Source organism: Nipponia nippon, unplaced genomic scaffold (genome assembly GCF_047370975.1).
Source record: "Nipponia nippon isolate SJK-2023a ecotype South Korea unplaced genomic scaffold, ASM4737097v1 scaffold_8, whole genome shotgun sequence".
NCBI lineage: Eukaryota > Metazoa > Chordata > Aves > Pelecaniformes > Threskiornithidae > Nipponia > Nipponia nippon.
Window position 1 is genome coordinate 17,768,775 of NW_028262402.1, and position 18,336 is coordinate 17,787,110.

The 18,336-nt window shown below is 37.9% G+C and overlaps 1 long non-coding RNA gene across 2 annotated transcripts in view; it reads right to left on the reverse strand.

Annotated features, from left to right (window-relative positions):
- Positions 1-16,749, reverse strand: part of LOC148050462 (uncharacterized) — a 45,049-nt gene extending 28,300 nt beyond the window's left edge. For both annotated transcript variants that reach the window (XR_015701013.1, XR_015701012.1), the window contains exons 1-2: positions 16,558-16,749; positions 16,297-16,445 (exon numbers count right to left, since the gene is read on the reverse strand). This is a non-coding gene — a long non-coding RNA (uncharacterized LOC148050462). The remainder of the gene's footprint in view (positions 1-16,296; positions 16,446-16,557) is intronic.
- Positions 16,750-18,336: the final 1,587 nt, after the last annotated feature.

The following is an 18,336-nucleotide window of genomic DNA, read 5'->3' on the forward strand; positions in this document are numbered from 1 at the left end:
AGTTAACATCATTATAAAATCATGATGCTTATTTTGATGAGGCAAATGACAACTTGTATCAGGTTATTCCATTATATTAAAGTGCCAAAAGAAAAATGTAATACTCATTTCCATTATATTGTTTTTAGCTGGCATTATAATCCCCTGATTTCCTAAGTCACAGGCTCTTGTAGTATTACATGCTGTTCTTTAACACTTGCAACAACTTGGTACCAGCTATTTGTTATACAGTGTTGTTTACATTATCACAGCACTTTGGAGCAGTAGTAATGCATCAGGAATATACTGTTCCTCTCCAGTCATTCTTAAGCTAAGCTAAACATACCTTGCCTCTATAATCTTTCTTCATAAGTTAACAGCTCAACAATTCAACATTTTTTTTCTTAGAATTCTAATAATTGTTCATTGCCTTATATATGAAACTTGGATGCATGCTACAACCAAGACAGAGATTGTTTTAGTTTCATGATTATACCACGTTGTTTTAACTCAACTTGATTCAGTTGAGAAATAACTATATTTTTCTGTCAATAGTCATACATTTGAATATACAATTTTGATGAATAGCTCCTTTTTCTTTTGAAGCATGAATCCTGTTAGGGTCATTCCACAAAGAGAGCTGACATGGATTCTTAATAAAGCTAAATACCACTACAAGAGACATTTCTGACTGAGCTGTTTTTAAAAATTGATTCCCACCATTGCATTTTATTCTGCCATTTAGACATTGGCTTTTTAGAGCACAAATGCAGAAAACAAAATCCCTTTCATTCAATGAGTGGAGAAGTGGAATGTTATACCTCACCATACTTAATGCAATCTCATTGGTTTTGTAAAGTGCTATCCTGCCTAAATGGGTTAACATTTGCCCACTTAGAAATTCCTAGTACAGAAAAAACAAAATTCACTTACTAGGAGAAAGGAGTTTTCTTCTAAAGTTATCCTATTAAACCAATAAAATTTCAGAGTTCTTTTTCCCCCTCCCCTCAACAGGTGTCATTTGTTCCGAGCTGATTTCACCATTGCACACCTCCTGCCTGTAGTTATTCTGCACTTTATCTTCAGAAAAAAATCTGCTATAGAGTTCAAGAATAAAAAATACTCTTTCCGTAAGTACTAACAATTAATGAAAGAATGTCATCAAGGTGGAAGACAGGATGCATCTGGAAAAACGTAGAACCACTGCTATATGAGAATGGATCCTATGATTTTAGCCAAATAAGTATAAAACAAGTAATACAGATCATCTTTTGAGAAAGGGGCCTTGCCAAAACAAACAAGTTCTGGCTAAACTGTCTTACAGTATTCTTTTTTTTCCCTCGAAAAAAGCAAACATTTTATAAGGAAAACTGAGTCTTGTATAAAGCAAACTAGATAAGATGCCAGAAGAACTCTCTCCCTTTGTATTATCAAGATTTTTCCTTCTTACTCACCACCCATAGCAATATCATCAGGTACCCAGACAATATACGGTTTAAATAATATCAAATAGTTATAAAATAAAACAACAATTACACTCATTTTTGAGCTGCTTCCAGTTCTCTGCCCTCCAGGCAGAAAGCTTATTTTCACCCAAGAAAGAAAAGAAACAAATCATTCCATTTTCATTCTGAGTTCAGTTCTGCTAGAAATTCTAAGGAAGAGACAATTTTCCTCAATCCATGAAGCACGGTTCTCTTTTTCTATGCCAGGGAGATTTCGTCCTGTCCTTAGAAATACCCTCACCATCAAAAATGGGAATGCTATAGTCTGACATAGAAAGAATGTCAAACATTTTCATGCAGATAACAGGGCAGGGCATTTATTACTTAGTCTAAAGCCAAGTTTATAACATCTTAAGCTAAAAATCAAATACATAATCTCAGCCCAGGCATAACTTAGAAAAGTCGATTAACTAATTAACCAGCTAAGAGGAAAACTGCAGACAAAAAAAAAGCACAAATGAAATTAAATTAACTGGGCTGATATTTTTTGTTTTTACTATTATTGTTTCTAAGGGTCACAATACCTAGAAGCCTGAAACAGAAGAGGTGCTGTACAAACATGTCGAAAGAGATAAGCTCTTTAACCAAAACAGAAGTTATATCTTAAGTGAAAAAGAACAAAAAGCAAAGGAGCAATAAAGCTATGGAATACACTGGCAGATAACAAGAGAAGTGAACTGGCTCTGCCTACCCTTGCATGGACGAGACTTGCAATAAATAATTAACTACATGTGCTCTCACTCAAGCCCAGAAAAATAGTCTAGCTATGTTAACCAGCTGTTTTAGCAGGACTTGTTATTTCAAGCACAGAACTGGAATAGCATGGTTAGGTTGCGCCCACACTTGATGTAGATATCGTAGCAACCTCTCCATCACGCTTCTGTTTCACACCTCTTCTGCAAAGGAGTGATATGATTTCTGCAAGACTATACAGGAGACAGTGTCATAGGTAGAAAAAGAATGAAGCTCTGAAGGATGCCTCCCCAAATCATTGCTAATTAGCTCTAGAAATTCAAACAACCAATCACATTCATGCTCAGACCACATTTTTGGGGAAGTACCAAAGAAAACTTATGATTACCTTTCTTCATTGTGAGCCTCTTTATCTGTTGTGCTGACCCCTAATCTCTCTAAGCATCATTTTAAAAATCATCTCAGCTGCTTCTCACTGATTTAGGATACCTATAGAAACATGACTTAAGAGCAACAGATTTTTTTTTTATGCCTTAATAAGCCTAACAAAGCTGTTCAGTTGCTTGACAAAGCAAAAGGAACTTTCACAACAAGGTATGTTTTGGCCTGTATTATTGCAAACAACAGGGAGGGATGATAGCATCCAACAGAGAGAAAAGTTTCATACCATCTAAGCAGGGCAATTATCCCACAAAATTCCAGTTAACAGAACTCATGCCTGATTTGGCCTACATTTTTTAGCTATCACTAGACACTACTTGCTCTTAATATCAAATTACTTTACACATTTACTGGAATAACTGAACACACAATCTAAAATAGGAAATGTTATTGTAACTCTATGTCTTCTCATGAACTCTCCTATACAAAAACCTAAGATGCTTTTTTACATTAATTAAGCTTCAGTTCTGCTGGGTGCTACATTAAGTATGACACTAGTTCTTCAGTCTATTTATTTTATAGAATTACCGGTGTCACTTACATATAGCATTGAGAATCAAGTTCCATCACGAAGAGTTTAAAATTCAGGCTCTGGTCCTGCAAGATGACCTGTGCATGCAAACACTGTTGCTCTTAAGGAACTTGTTAGTGGGTGAAAATGGAGCACTTCTTCCTTCATTTTTGTAAGACATCACTTTCAGCAATGTTTTCATTCAAAACTGTTTGGTAAATTCAGACTGACCTTGCAAATAGTTTGGAGAATGGCTAAAGGCAATTACTACTTTGGTTCAGATCTTTCAAATAATTTTTTCTTGTCTTTAATCAATTACACTTTTCAGATGTGAATGCCTAAAATCACCTAATTTGCACCCATGCTTTGTATTTGAACCTGCTGGCTTCATCAGGAGCAGCAGGTATTCAGATCTCTAATAAATTATCATTCACATTCAAGAGTAATGGCTAAATTCACATACTTACATTTAAAATGCTGGTGCTTAGTTTCAAAGAGCTTTGTTTTTCATAGGATATGGAGAAAATGACTGAAAGCAAAGAAATTATTTCAATCATTATTTAAAGAAACTGTTGTGACATCTAATTTTCACGTAAGTAGAAAAAATTGCAATATCCTCTGAAACCAAGTAGGTTGTTTGCTAAGGCTATGCTGAAAATAGTAGGCTTTTTCAAGCTGCCTCCAAATTTATTTTTGTCAAATGACAAAAAAAAATGCTGCTTTGGCAATAAAATCATATCAAATAGCACATTTCTATGAGTTTCACAATAAAAAATATTTTGTTGGTTTTTGCAAAAAGTTGTCCTCAGTGAGCACAATTTTTATGAAAAAGATCAGAAATAGATGTACCACTTTTAAGCAGAAGACTTTTGCAAATGTGCTTTAAAATTAATAGTAACCAGATGTCAAATAGAAGAAAGAAATTAAAAACAAACTCATTACATTAACTGTAGTCCTCTCTTGTTTTTCTGCTATGAATAGGTGAAATACTGTATTCTTTCCATAGCTGCTAGTGTAAAAATCTATTAAATGGTTATGTTTTATTCTCTTCTTGCAAATGCTGTTCTTTTCTGCTTTGGATTCCTATGAAATCGCACTGTGAATTATAATAAGAAGTAAGATGACAGAGCTCAACATTTTCCAGCTAATTTTATTCTGTTTAAAGCATTTCTGCTGTCAGCAGGAGTAAAATTTACTGCTACAGAAAAGCATGGAAAAGTCAAATATGCTCTTCTAAAATTCAACATAACTTGCATATAAATGAGGCCATACCTGTGAAGGCCTCTCTCTTCTATTTGTTAAAGTACGGGTCAAACACCTGTCATGTATTGCTACAAAAACACGGGGTGGAAATGGAGTGCCTCTTATCATCCCTTTGTTCAGCAAGAAAAAAAGAGAAGAAAGAAAGGAAGAAAGAAAGAAAAAACCCTCTGACTTGACAAAGAGAAATTCTTATACTCAGCATTCACAAATAAAGCTAGTTACCCCAGCAACTGCCACATCACATGGGACTCAGTTTGCCTCCAGGCTCCACAGCATATTACAGAAACTTAATGGCTTTTGATCTTGAGAAATAGTTTCCACTCACACAACACAGAAACACATACACACCAGAAGATTAATATCCATGCAAGGAGTGCATTTATATTTCTAAGTAATGCTTTGTGTACTTCCTAATTTTACTACTTAGTTCTGAAACCCTATTTGAGAGTTGATTGTATAATTTGTTAACTCTGAATTTGAGATTAAGTTAACACTGTGTTGATGCAGAGAAAAATAGCACTGAGACCATGCGGGTAATGGGAAAGCAAGAATGGGAATAGTATGTGCAGGGCTATTCCAGAGTGCAAGAATATGAGTGTGCCACTTGGTCCAAAAGAATTTATCCATAAATATATTTTTCCTCAGATAGTCCCATTTAATTACTGTGAGTAATAAAGACTTTATAGTATAAAATCAATAACAGTTTTTCCACCAACTTTTAAAAACCAGTCCTTTTTACTTACAAAAAGTAAGTATTTTTTATTTTTTTGCTGTTATTAAACTTACTTTACAGGATTCTTCACTTACACGGCAACAGCTAAAACTATACAGACATAACTTTACATCTATCTCCTCCACTGCTGCCCAATAAAGCAAAATTTTTCAGATACTTAACCAGATTAAGCAAGACAAGTTTGAAAAACCTGCTTTTACTGTTCTGCTTTCATCCATTTCTGCATTTGTCTTAGTTTTCATTGGGTACAGATGTATTGAAAGTACTTTGAAATCATTAACTTACATTAGCTCATGTTCCATAGTTCCATTCAGCAACTTTTTATAGCATATATATTGCTGATAAGAGAGTATGAAGTATCAGTCTCTCCCTTCATCTAGATATAACCTAATTGCAAAAGCTAATGAAACCAAAAGCAGAGCAGTTGAAGAACCCGTAAAATTAATTTACAGTTGGCACTAAACTGGAAACATTTACAAAATCTGCTAATAGTTTAATGCAATGTATTGCATGTCCAGAATCCACACTGAAATTAAACGAAATAGTGACAAGCTCAGTTGAAATCCCCTGTAATAAACTCACAAAACAATGAATACTTAATCTAAATATAGATTTGAATAAATACAAAATATATCTCAACTTCCTTTGGCTTGTTATTCAGTGCAATCGCATGCTTCAGTATTCACGCATTTTTTTCCTCTGTGGGTTAAGGATAACATAATTAATTTATTTCATGATATGGGAGAAAATCTAGAGTAGATTACACTTACTTGCAGTTCAAAACTAACCAAAATCCACTAGCATCTTTGCTATATGCATAACAAGCTTTTCTGACCTTGTCTCATAAACAGTTTCCAAATTCTTTCTTCAGTGATTAATATCAAGGCGAAAATAGCAGTAAACCAGAAGAAACACCACCTGGTAAAATAAGTTACTGTATTCTATCATGATCTCTCACTCTAAAAATCTCTCACTCACACATACACGCCTCCAAAGAAAGCTCTTCCTTAACACAATTGTTTCCTTTTTCACATAATAAATAAACAGATAATTCCAGAGTTTCAACATTGGAGCAAAATATCTGAATGTGTGAACCAAGTAGTGGAGTCACAGCAGCACTTGGCAGGGTGTGAGCCAGAAAAGGAGACCTTTGCTCCCAAAGTGCTGCTAGCTGCTGTAGGAGCCTGCAGTGTGCTGGCTGATGCTCCAAGAGGCATTTGGATGACATGATGAGACACTTGTGGAGTAAGCAGTATAGCATTATGTGGCAAAATAAAACAATTTTTGACACCATGCCACCTGGATTTCATCCATCTTTCTCCCTGATAGTCCCACACAGCAAGGATTAAGTAATAAAAACACAATGTATTAAAGACAAATTTTTTAAGGACATCAAATCTAAGAGTCAAATGATAAACAAGGCATGAGGACTGCAGCTTGGCAATGGATCAGCCAGAGGCAGTGACTGACCATGCTTTTCAGAATTTGGGGTTCCTGACAACTGCTGTTGCAGTGACATGGACAGCTGGGCTGACCTGACAGCTTGCTGCTGCTGAAAGTCCCAGCTTCTCCTTCCCAGCTCCCAGTAACCTTTGTCTTTTTCGCATTAACTCTGGCTCCAGTTGGACTCTACTGTTAGCTGAATTAAGCCACTGAAATAACAGAAAATGTGCTATTTTTATCCCTGGATCTATTTTGTGTCACTCTAGCAAGATAAAGCAGCTCATAGGTGATTGAGCAGTGTGACAGCTAACACAAAGTAAGAACATAATGGAAGGGGCAGTGAGTTAAAATTTTAATTCATGAGACATACTAACACAAAATAAATAGTAAAACTCTCAATTCTTATGGTTTTGGGAGCATAAAACACCACAACTCTTGTGTTCTAATAATTTTTTTTTAAACAGATGTGTGTTAAAAAAAAAACTCTTTTTGAATTATTACAGTCAGCAAATCAGGTGCTGGCTTTCATTTACAGGTATTCAGTCCAAATTTAAATTAGCACAGATTACACTATGAAACAATGTTTCACACAAGAAATATTCTTTAAAATAAAGCTGCCTTCCCACAGTAAGCACAATGTGAGCCTGGAAGTAATTATTCCATGAGAATTAGCCAGAAGGGACTACCTTGTATCTCAAACATCATCTTTAACTCTATGCTGTAATAGTAGTTTTCATATAATAGGAACAGGGAGGTTTTGAACATGTGTGATAGGGAAGTGTGCTTCTAGCCATTTAATATGCAGACTGCACTACCGTGTAGCAGACTCTTGGCTACATCCTGCTCTACATAAACACCAGCACAATGATTCAAAGAAAACTATTTAAGTAAACCAGACCATGTGCAGTCCCCTGTTCAGTCTATGGCTGCAGCTTCGGACTTGAAAAAGACAGGAAACCTTTAATGCAGTCCAATGTCTGGCTCAGGAAAATCTAAACCCTAACACTCTGCACTGCTGTCTAAGGAAGCCTGAGAACTCTGAGTTTTAAAATTTTAATTATAAAAAGCAAACTCCTCTTTTAATCAATAAAAACAGAGGTCTCAATTGAAAAAAAGCACTTCAAAATCTATGCTTTAATATGCCTTGTGACAGTGAAGTGAAATAAGAAGCCACGAGGGCACAATGGCTAAAGATGTAGTTCAGCTGAACATGCAGTTCAATCAGAAGTTATGGGTCTGATACAGATATTACTGGATGATATATTAAGATGAGACGGGATACTATAGTGGTCTCTCACAGTCTAAAATCTTTCAGCCTGAGAACTGGAAATGGCAAATGTGTTCTTAAAAGTGCACTTTCTAGACTTTCTCAGAGCAATGGCACGGTAATACAAGATTTCAGTCATTTCTCACATCTTTATAAAAGCCTTCTCCTTTTTGGGATCATCCAACTGATTTCTAGGTTTTGCTTATCCTTTATATATTGAGACAATCCAAAAAAACCTCACAATATTAACTTTCCAAAACCTAACCATAGACTTTACTTTCAATCAGATATGTAAAAAAGCCTATGTTTAGACTTAGCAGGCAAGTCACATATACCATTCATGGACAGCTACCAAAAAAAGTATTTGTTTCTAATAAGTACAGCTGAGAGTGGCCAAAGTGAGCTCAAAGTTTCCAATCATAACTACTTTTGGACTGGCAACAGAACAAGATGAATTGCAGTACAAGAAAGAAACAATCTAATTGGGAAAGGAAGAAAGAAAAGAATATAGAAATTCACTCTTCACTAAAAAAGTTTCACCAACCCAAGGTTCAAGCCAATAGAAAATACATTTCAACCCACAGACATATCTTTAAGGACAATGAAGAACATTATAAACTATTCTAAATCATGGATCTATTTTCAACAGGGCTGCTTGAATTAAGATGTTTCATCCAATGTGTGTAATAACAATTATTAATTGCTCACTCAAGAATATTTCATGCATCTTCATCCATCACCAAAGCTCAAGGCAGTAAGTGCAAATAAAAACTCAGGATGTTGAAAATAATTTGAGTTGTTAAGTCTGACATGAGACAAAAGGTGCTGAGTAAGGAGTTTTATTTGTAATTTTCCATCATAACCTCCAAAGGAGATTGCACCTGACATTAATAATTACCTCATTCTCGTAAATTGTTATCGTATTATTACAAACAGCCATGGGGGTGACAATCAGATTTCTCAGTATGTGAGAACTGTCAAAATATAGTTCCTCTGGGCCACTAACTACTTAAAGATATCTTATACCCAAGTTTACTTTCGGTTTTAAAAACTGCCTGTGAACAAATGGGGCTGCCTTTCATGTTCCACCACAAAGAGAGAAGATTTCTGTTCTGCATTTGTCCTGAGGGCAGCCACCAAAACCCAACCAGTTTCCAACACCTCCCTCACTTTCCATGGTCCACTTCTGCCTCCTGTGCATTGATCACCTCTCCTCCAACCCTATGGCAGCTCATGTGCTTTAATAACCTCAGGCGCACAGCCTCATCAAAGGCTTTCTGAAAACCCACTAGACACCTTTATCTGTACCCTTTCTGACCTACTCAGGCAACACCCACAGTTTAGTCAGACAGGATTTCCCTTCAGAGAAGCCACGCTGCCCCACAGACCACACTTACATGTGTGTTCATGTCCCTCAGGTGCGTACCACCCAGTCCGGGTGGCTTATTTGTATTGCTTTTCCATGTGGTTCAACACTTGCATGAGTTTTCTTCAAATCAAGCTGGCTCCTCTGTCCTCTCTGTTACCAAGCAGATGCTGGAGATTCCTTACTCAAGTGACAGCCAGAAGCCAGTGTGTAATACAGACTTAGCCTTCAAGTGTGCTGGCTGCAGACAGATATTTCTGCACTATCTAGTTGTGCTTTAACGCTGCTGCTTGTCTGCACACTTCTTAAATACAGTCCTAATCAAGAGGTCAAAGGGACAGCGCAAAACAACATAACCTGGCACCACCTCAGCTACGACAGTCAGCCACACATGTACCTCTGCTCTGAGCACAGCAACTTGTGCATGGCTGGAACTTGTCTTTTCAGAAGGGATTCTAGCCCATCTGAAAATGGGACAACTCCCTAGTAATCTGGTTTTGCAACCAATTGATTGAGTCAGTGATTTGAGGGGGGCAGGGAAGAAACAATTTTCAATCATATTTCCTTGGGCTGAGCTTTCATGCAGTTTTTTCTCCCATTTCTAGATTGAATAGCCTTTTAAATACCTTCTATTTTCAATTACTTATAAACAAATAATTCATTATTGTTTTCATAACCTGTTTTTTGAGCCATCTGGTACAAAGAATTTGTTGGGTACATGAGACTTTCCCTAACATCTTCAGCAGTAAAAACTGACACAAGGAATTAATTGAGTTTCTCTGACACAGTCTCATCATCCGAGCGCCCCTTTGACATCTTTTCCTCATGTGGTCTCACTGGTTCCCTAGATGACTTTCTGCTTTTGATGCATTTAGAGAACTTTTCACTACCACCTTTAGTTTCCTTAGCAAAATGATTTTTCAAACCATCAATACAGTCCTGTTTGCGATTGACCAGTTCATCATATATTGGCTGCCTTGTCCTCTGCATTTAAGCAGGCTTTTCATTTCTTAACATCAACATTTCCCCTACAATAGCTACCCAAAGTCTTTTAATGAGTCAGACATGGTTTTATTGGATCACTCTGTTTGTAGGCTTCTTGCTTTTTGGACTGCCTCATTTTTACATAATTAAAAAACATGCTGGATTTATGTGGATGAATTCGGCACATGTGATTTATCTGACCTCCTCTTTCCTATTACAATTATAAACCTAACTGTATTGTGATTCTTACCACAGAGGTCTCCCAGTAACACATCTTGAGGTAAGTCTTCAGTGTCACCTGGGACCAAGTGCAGAAGAGCATCTTCCCATAAATGGTCCAAGAAAAGTTTTTCCAGAAAGCAGTTATCTGCTAAGTCCAAAAAAATTCTCACTATATGTAGCACACATTCTAATACAGATTTCTTTCTTCAGCTATAGCATTTAGTTAAGGTTCATGTTAACTAGTGGCGATCACAAAACTAAAAAAGGCAGCCTTTTGTTTTTCCAACTTCAGGATTAAGTTTGTGTTTGAGAGTGGGCATTTAATCTTTCAGACAGTTTATAGCATGCTGGTGATGTCATCTTATCTGGATGATTAAGGACAGATTTAGTCTTCCAATCAGAGAAAACATTCAGTCTCAACAGGAGCTTTAATCGGAATGATTACTTGCTGTGTTGAAATTGCCCCAGTGAACAGCATTGCTGACCTTCCCTCTGCAGGAAATTTAAGCTTCTGTTAATTGATCAGTCAGGATTACTATCATTTCACCCCAGATCAGGATTAAATATGGACTTCCCAAAGATAGAAGAAAACTTCTCATTTTTGCAAGTGGAATACTGCAGATACCTATTCTTTTTGGTTTGTTTTCCTAAGCTGTCTTTAAAAGATACCTTGGATATGTCTTGTGGTTCCAATTAGCGTCTGAAGCCATCGCCATCTCTCCTTTGGTTAATCACATATACAATTATTGCTTTTTTTTTCTGGCAGGATTTTTATAAATTAGTATTAAGCATTAACTGCTGTCAAACCAAGGCTTCTGCCTTCTTCCCACAGCTCATTGTCAAATAAAAATAAAAAAACACCAGCCCCTCCAGAATGATTTCCCCAAGACAGGCAAGTCTAAACTGAGAACATTTTTCAAATATATAAGCCAAGATTTTTCCTCTTGAAAACTGCCCACTTAAGACAATCTCTTCATGCCAAAAATGTCTTGCCTTCTGGATGAAGTTCTCCTAAATTAATCAATGGAACTTCCACAAAATAGGAGATGAGGAAGCAGGCAGCTGATTGAACGTTTGCCATCAAAATGGAGTGTTAGATCTTCATTCTTCTGAAGTCCAGATCCTCCATCATTAAAACTAATGGCCATTTTCCCATTGACTTGAAGCCTAAATCATACAAGTAGGGAACATGGCATCATTTATACACATTTAAAAAAAAATTATCTTTTCGAGGCCAGATAGAAGAGTTACCAATGACTGCAAAAGTTATTTCAAAACTAATTAACATCTTGGATTACTCTGCAGTTGGTGCTATAAAGCATATATTATATTTCAAGAATATGGAAGAATAAGGAAGATTTTTTCTCTGTAAGTTTTTTTAAATCTAGACCTCAGAAGACAGAAAAAGAATCACATGAAGTGTATTACTGATCTTCTAAAATTGGAAGGCAGATAAAAATACTCGAATATTGTAAAAACAAGTCTAACATTTTAATAAAGGTTTGAACTGAATATTCAGGTTTTCTCAGACAGTTTCTAACTTAGCTACATAATCAAGTACACCATGTGCCACCTTGAAAAATACAGCACAAGGACCTCAGTGAACCTCAGTGAACTTTTCCTTTGATTTGCTCGTGGCGGTTTAGGTGCCAGTATCACCATTCAAGGGTGTAACTAATCTCAGTGGGAACAGCTGTTTGCTTCACCATCAACACTACTCCCTACAAGACCTGGGTCTTCTCTGGAAGCCCAGGCTGCAAAAGGAGGATTTGGTTACATTTGTAAAATCAGTTTAAGAAAGAATAAATTCAGGCCTTTGGCTTTAGTTTTTTTCATCCCATTACAATTTTGAATATTATTTCTGCAAAATTACCTTCAAAGATAAAGCATGCTAAAATTCATACCTCTGAGCAGTTGTTACAAATCCCGTAATTCACCATGAAAATTCCTCACTTTTTATGCTCCTTCCCTTTCACAGCAGGCCATTTAGACTTTGAAAATGTTTTAAAGAGAGCTATTTTTAGTTCACGCTTATGGCTGTTGAAACATCCCAGGTACCATCAGACTACTTTGAGATGCAAGCATGTGGAAACTGATCTAGTTGATGATTTCATTCTTCAAGAAGGAAATATTGAAGGTGCAGGGGCAGGCTGCCCCTATATGCCGAAAAACGAGCCAGCAGGGAATAAGACTGGCCTGGCTGAATAGAGAGCTTTGACTGGAACTCAGGAACAAAAGAGAGTTTATGACCTTTGGAAGATGGGGAAGGCATCTCAAGAGGACTATAAGGATGGTGTGAGGTTATGCAGGGAGCAAATTAGAAGGGCCAAAGCCCAGCTGGAACTTAAACTGGCTACTGCAGTAAAAGACTATACAAAATGTTTCCATAAATACATTAGCAACAAAAGGACAGCTAAGGAGAATCTCCATCCTTTATTGGATGCAGGAGGAAACATAGTGACAAAGGATGAGGAAAATGCTGCGGTACTTAATGCCTTCTTTGCCTCAGTCTTTAATAGTCAGACCAGTTGTTCTCCAGCTACTCAGCCCCCTGAGCTGGAAGACAGGAACGGGCAGCAGAACGAAGCCTCCATAATCCAAGGGGAAATGGTTAGTGACCTGCTACACCACATAGACACACAAAAGTCTATGGGGCCAGATGGGATCCACCCGAGGATACTGAAAGAGCTGGCAGAGGTGCTCACTAAGCCACTTTCCATCATCTAACAACAGTCCTGCCTAACCAGGGAGGTCCCAGTTGACTGGAAATTAGCTAATGTGACACCCATCTACAAGAAGGGCTGGAAGGAGGATCCAGGGAACTACAGGCCTGTCAGCCTGACCTCGGTGCTGAGGAAGATTATGGAGCAGATCATCCTGACTGCCATCACATAGCACATATGGGTCAACTCTGTCAGCATGGGTTTATGAAAGGTGGGTCCTCCTTGACTGCCCTGATCTCCTTCTATGACAAGATGACCCGCTTAGTGGATGACAGGAAGGCTATGGATGTTGTCTGCCTGGACTTTAGTAAAGCCTTTGACACCGTTTCCCACAGCATTCTCCTGGAGAAACTGGCTGCTCATGGCTTGGGTAAGTGCACACTCCGCTGGGTGACAAACTGGCTGAATAGCCAAACCCAGAGACTGGTGGTGAATGGAGTTAGATCCAGCTGGCGACCAGTCATGAGTGGTGTTCCCCAGGGCTCAGTATTGGGGCTGGTTGTGTTTAATATCTTTATTGATGATCTGGATGAGGGGACTGAGTGCATCCTCAGCAAGTTTTCAGACAACACCAAGTTGGGTGGAAGTGTTGATCTGCCTGAAAGTAGGAAGGCTCTACAGAGGGATCTGGACAGGCTGGATCAATGGGCCGAGGCCAGCTGTATGATGTTCAACAAGGCTAAGTGCCGGGTCCTGCACTTGGGTCACAACCCCACGCAACGCTACAGGCTTGGGGAAGCGTGGCTGGAGAGCTGCCTGGTGGAAGAGGACCTGGGGGTGTTGGTTGACAGCCACCTGAATATGAGCCAGCAGTGTGCTCAGGTGGCCAAGAAGGCCAATTGCAACCTGGCTTGTATCAGAAATAGTGTGACCAGCAGGACTAGGGAAGTGATCATCCCCTTGTACTTGGCACTGGTGAGGCCACACCTTGAATACTGTGTTCAGTTTTGGGCCCCTCAGTACAAGAAGGACATCGAGGTGCTGGAGTGTGTCCAAAGAAGAGCAATGAAGCTGGTGAAGGGTCTAGAGAACAAGTCTTATGAGGAGCAGCTGAGGGAGCTGGGGTTGTTTAGTCTGGAGAAAAGGAGGCTGAGGGGAGACCTTATCGCATTCTACAACTACCTGAAAGGAGGTTGTAGCGAGGTGGGTGTCCATCTCTTCTCCCAAGTAGCAAGTGATGGAACAAGAGGAAATGGGCTCAAGTTGTGCCAGGGGAGTTTTAGATTGGATATTAGGAAAAGTTTGTTCACCAAAATAGTTGTCAAGAATTGCAACAGGCTGCCCAGGGAAGTGGTTGAGTCTCCATCCCTGGAGGTGTTTAAAAGACATGTAGATGTAGTACTTAGGGTCATGGTCTAATGGTGAACTTGTTGGTGTCAGGTTTACAGTTGGACTCAATTCTCTTAAAGGTCTTTTCCAACCTAAATGATTCTATGACTCTATGAGAACTGGGTAATCCAGCCTTCTAAAATCTTTCTGAAATATTAATTTTCATGAAATACCTCATCACCTCTGAAACACGACTGCGTCTCACAGAACTTACAGATTGCAACAGTATTTACAGATCATCTTGTCCTACCTCTGGTGCCTGGACTGATGAATGATTTTTTTGCTGTGTTTGCAGTTCTATGTCAAAATTATTAAATCAATAGGACTGCCACCATTTACATGAAAGTTTATCTACCATTTTAACTGATACCCTCATCAACGTTTCTTCCTCAATACTGGTTTTTTTTTTCCAATCATCTCCTTACCAAAACTAATTCTGAAATAAAATGAGCTGAACATTAAAACACTGATAAAAATTAAAGAGAATTAAATTCTATAGGAAACATTAATATACACAGATAGGGAGAAATCTTGCATACAGTCAGTTGCTTGGAGCTGTAGCTATTCTTTCAATTTTCCTTCATAAAAACTGGAAGATGTTTACCGCAACTAAAAGAAAAAACATTAAATCATTGAGCTAAGGCAGAAAAAAATGAATCTTAAATTTACTGCCACCTTCTACCCGGTCTCTCTCATTCACATAGCTTAAAATGTTGGTGCTTTGCCACCTGATATTTCATTTGCAGACTACAGTTCACACCATGAAGCTCTATGCTGCAGTATTTCTGGCCTGAAATAGACTTCTAAAAGCATCTCAGTACCTAACACTTTTCTTCAACATTTTTTGAGTTTCTGAAAAATAGGTTAATGTAAAGCACTACAGCGAATCATGGTTTGCTCCATTTTTCGTAGGGTTCAAGCTGTGAATGCTGTTCTCAAAGTTCTTGCATATTTTAGTGCTTGTGTCTCCTTCACCTTCACAGAAAGAACAGGTCATCAGGAGCTTCAGCAGGCAAGAGTCTAGCAAAATGAAATGGGGCAATAATCCTACCAGACATCATAGTTGGTATTTATACCGGAATACGTAAAGAAGCTTGATGCTTTTTGCCTTTTAAAAAAACAAACAAACAAACAAACCTGAAAATAATAACAAAGGAACATAACAGTCAATTTTTCTTCTTGCTAAGAAGACTGCTCAGGCAGTTTCTTACACTTTGCTTTGTCAAAGAACTATGAAATTGCACCATCTACCTATTGTGACTGAACAGAGCTGCAGAATACCACAGAAAAACACCACAGGATTTTAATTCAGACCATATTCGAATGGCATCAAGATCATTATTTTATTTCCTCAGAACTCTCTTCTAAATTTCATCTAAGCTTAGGAGTACGAAAGCGTACACAAGCTCCTCCTTTCTACTTTCACTGCAGTCCAGCTCTGATCATAGCATTTTGCTAAAATCCCACCACCCCCCTTAATCAACCAGAAATACGGGCAATTGCTTTCTAGAGAGATTTCAGACCAGCACACCATCTTCTTCCATGTCTTTGGTTGTTTTGACACTGAAACCATACACTATTTCACTCTTCTTACACTTACAGCACTGCCTTGCTGAGATTTTCCATTTATTTCTCCAGCCTTTCCCCTGGTATATTCTGGTGAATTCTTTCTGCCCTCCCACTCTTCACAGAAATAAAAGCACTGTGCAAAGCTGTCCTTCTTTGTCCTCCCCCTCTTTTCACTCCAGACCAATTCTTTGATAGGTGATCAAGCATATGCAAGTTTAGACAACAATCTCCTAAAAATGGATGGAATGTGGTCACTTAATATCCTTACCATCCCTTTTGTTTTCAGTGCAAGTCAGCTGATTCTGGATTTTTCCCCACAGACTGACAAGTCTTCTTTCCTCAGCTCTTCTAATGTGGCCTAGACAGTTCCTTTGTAGGTTTGCCTTGATGTCATTCTCTACCATCAAATTACTAAAGCTAAAAATAAGTTAAAAAGGATGTAAGACAAACTGGGTATTGAAACATTAGGGTAACGTTCCCTCCCTTGAGCCATCCCACAAAAATGCACAAGATTAGGTTTAGCACTTACACCACTGGAGCAGCAGCACTGAATCTTAACTACTACCATCCAGAAGCAGCCAAATGCAGCAACTGAAGGCAACTTCTGGAGTAGCATCATCAAGAATGATCCTTGTATTATAGAGGAGGAAAGTAAAGTGGTTGTTGACTGATGGAAGTCATCACTCTGATGCAAGGAACAACGGCTGAAGAATTGCTTCACGATTCCTGAGACACAAGAGAGGGTTGGGTTTTTTTTATGAATCTGTGACGTTTTGTAGGTCAGCTATCAGCGCCTCGTAGCAGCCTACACTCTCCCAAGTTGCACCCACAGCTAAGAGTCAGACAAAAACACCTGAAGTAGCTCACAGAAAGACTTCTATGCTTAAGTATCATATATTTAACAATGATACCTAGCCTTTATAAGATCAGAAGCAAGTATTGCAGACCACTAGGGATCCTCCTTGTTCCTTCCAAAAAAGGAAGTTTCCCATATTCTATAGACCTGAAGATACACCTTGGTTTTCCCCAAGTGCTTTTATGATGGAATAAAGAGGGGAGGAAAAAATTCACTAGCAAAATTATTGGGGCAAAAAATCCGTAATCTGCCTTAAGGTTCTCAAGGACTTGGAAAGTTGGAATTAACATCTGGCTAAAAAATGTGGTGTGATACAAACAAAAAAATAATCAATAGTCCAAACATTATTCAGTGTGTTCTTCCAAGGATCTGTCTATCAGATGGATGTTTTTGCCACTCTTTCAGTGTAATCACCCATCATGGAAACTGATGTCCCAATTAACAGATCAAATCACTGAAAACCACTCATGCAAATAGTCAGTCCCCAGAAAGAATCATCAATAAAACTGTATTTGCCAAATGCTCAGACAACACTCAAAGAAATGTGCACTTTTACTGTTGGCTGCCAAGCTTTACATTGTCTTTAAAGTTATTAGCGTTGTAATAAATCTACATTTTTAAATTTTAGATCTGCATTTTTCCAACAACAGTGTAACAACTTAGTTTCTGTAATGTAGTTCCACTTCAAGGTTAGTCTTCCTCAAAGAATTTTTGCTATTGTTTCTGCTTATCTTTTCACTGAAGATCCTTTTTTTCTATTGTTTCTTTTTAGCACACGTTCCTTTTTAAGATGAAATTTAACTTAATAACTGACTTCAGCCAGACCACCCTCCCAAACATCCACAACATCAAAATTTGATTATGTTGGATAACTTCTGTTTCAGATTCTTTGTTATCATTGAAAGAATGAGAAATTAGTTATATTATCCAGTAACAATTCTTTGCTTAGACTATATTATAGATAGTATTTCCCTTCCTACTACTACAAACATGCATTTGATCTGTAAAGCTTGACATTAGCTTAGTATTGACCTCAACACTTTTTTTTTAAAACTGAATCCTGTGTTTTACCAAATGAAAACATACTTGAAACCCACTTAGATCAGACAAGAGTTGTGTGTTCTAGATAGCTTTTTCATTTCTTCAAAAGCAAATCGTACAGCCTGACACCACCTAGCTTTACTGAAACTAATCAGACGGTATTTGTGCAGATATTGTAGATTTTGGAAGTTTTTTATGCAGCTTATAGTCTTTCTGCTCCTCTCTTGTAATTCTTCTTAAAAATTATACTTGTCCTTCTCTTATTTGCCCACAAAATAATTAAATTATTTATGCTCCAAGCCCTGAACTAATGAGAACCTTTCTCCACGTCCAGAGAGCAACATCTGCATTTTCAGCAGTCTAAAAATAACCTTTCTCCATTCCTGTTTTTCCCAGTAGAAAAAAACCACG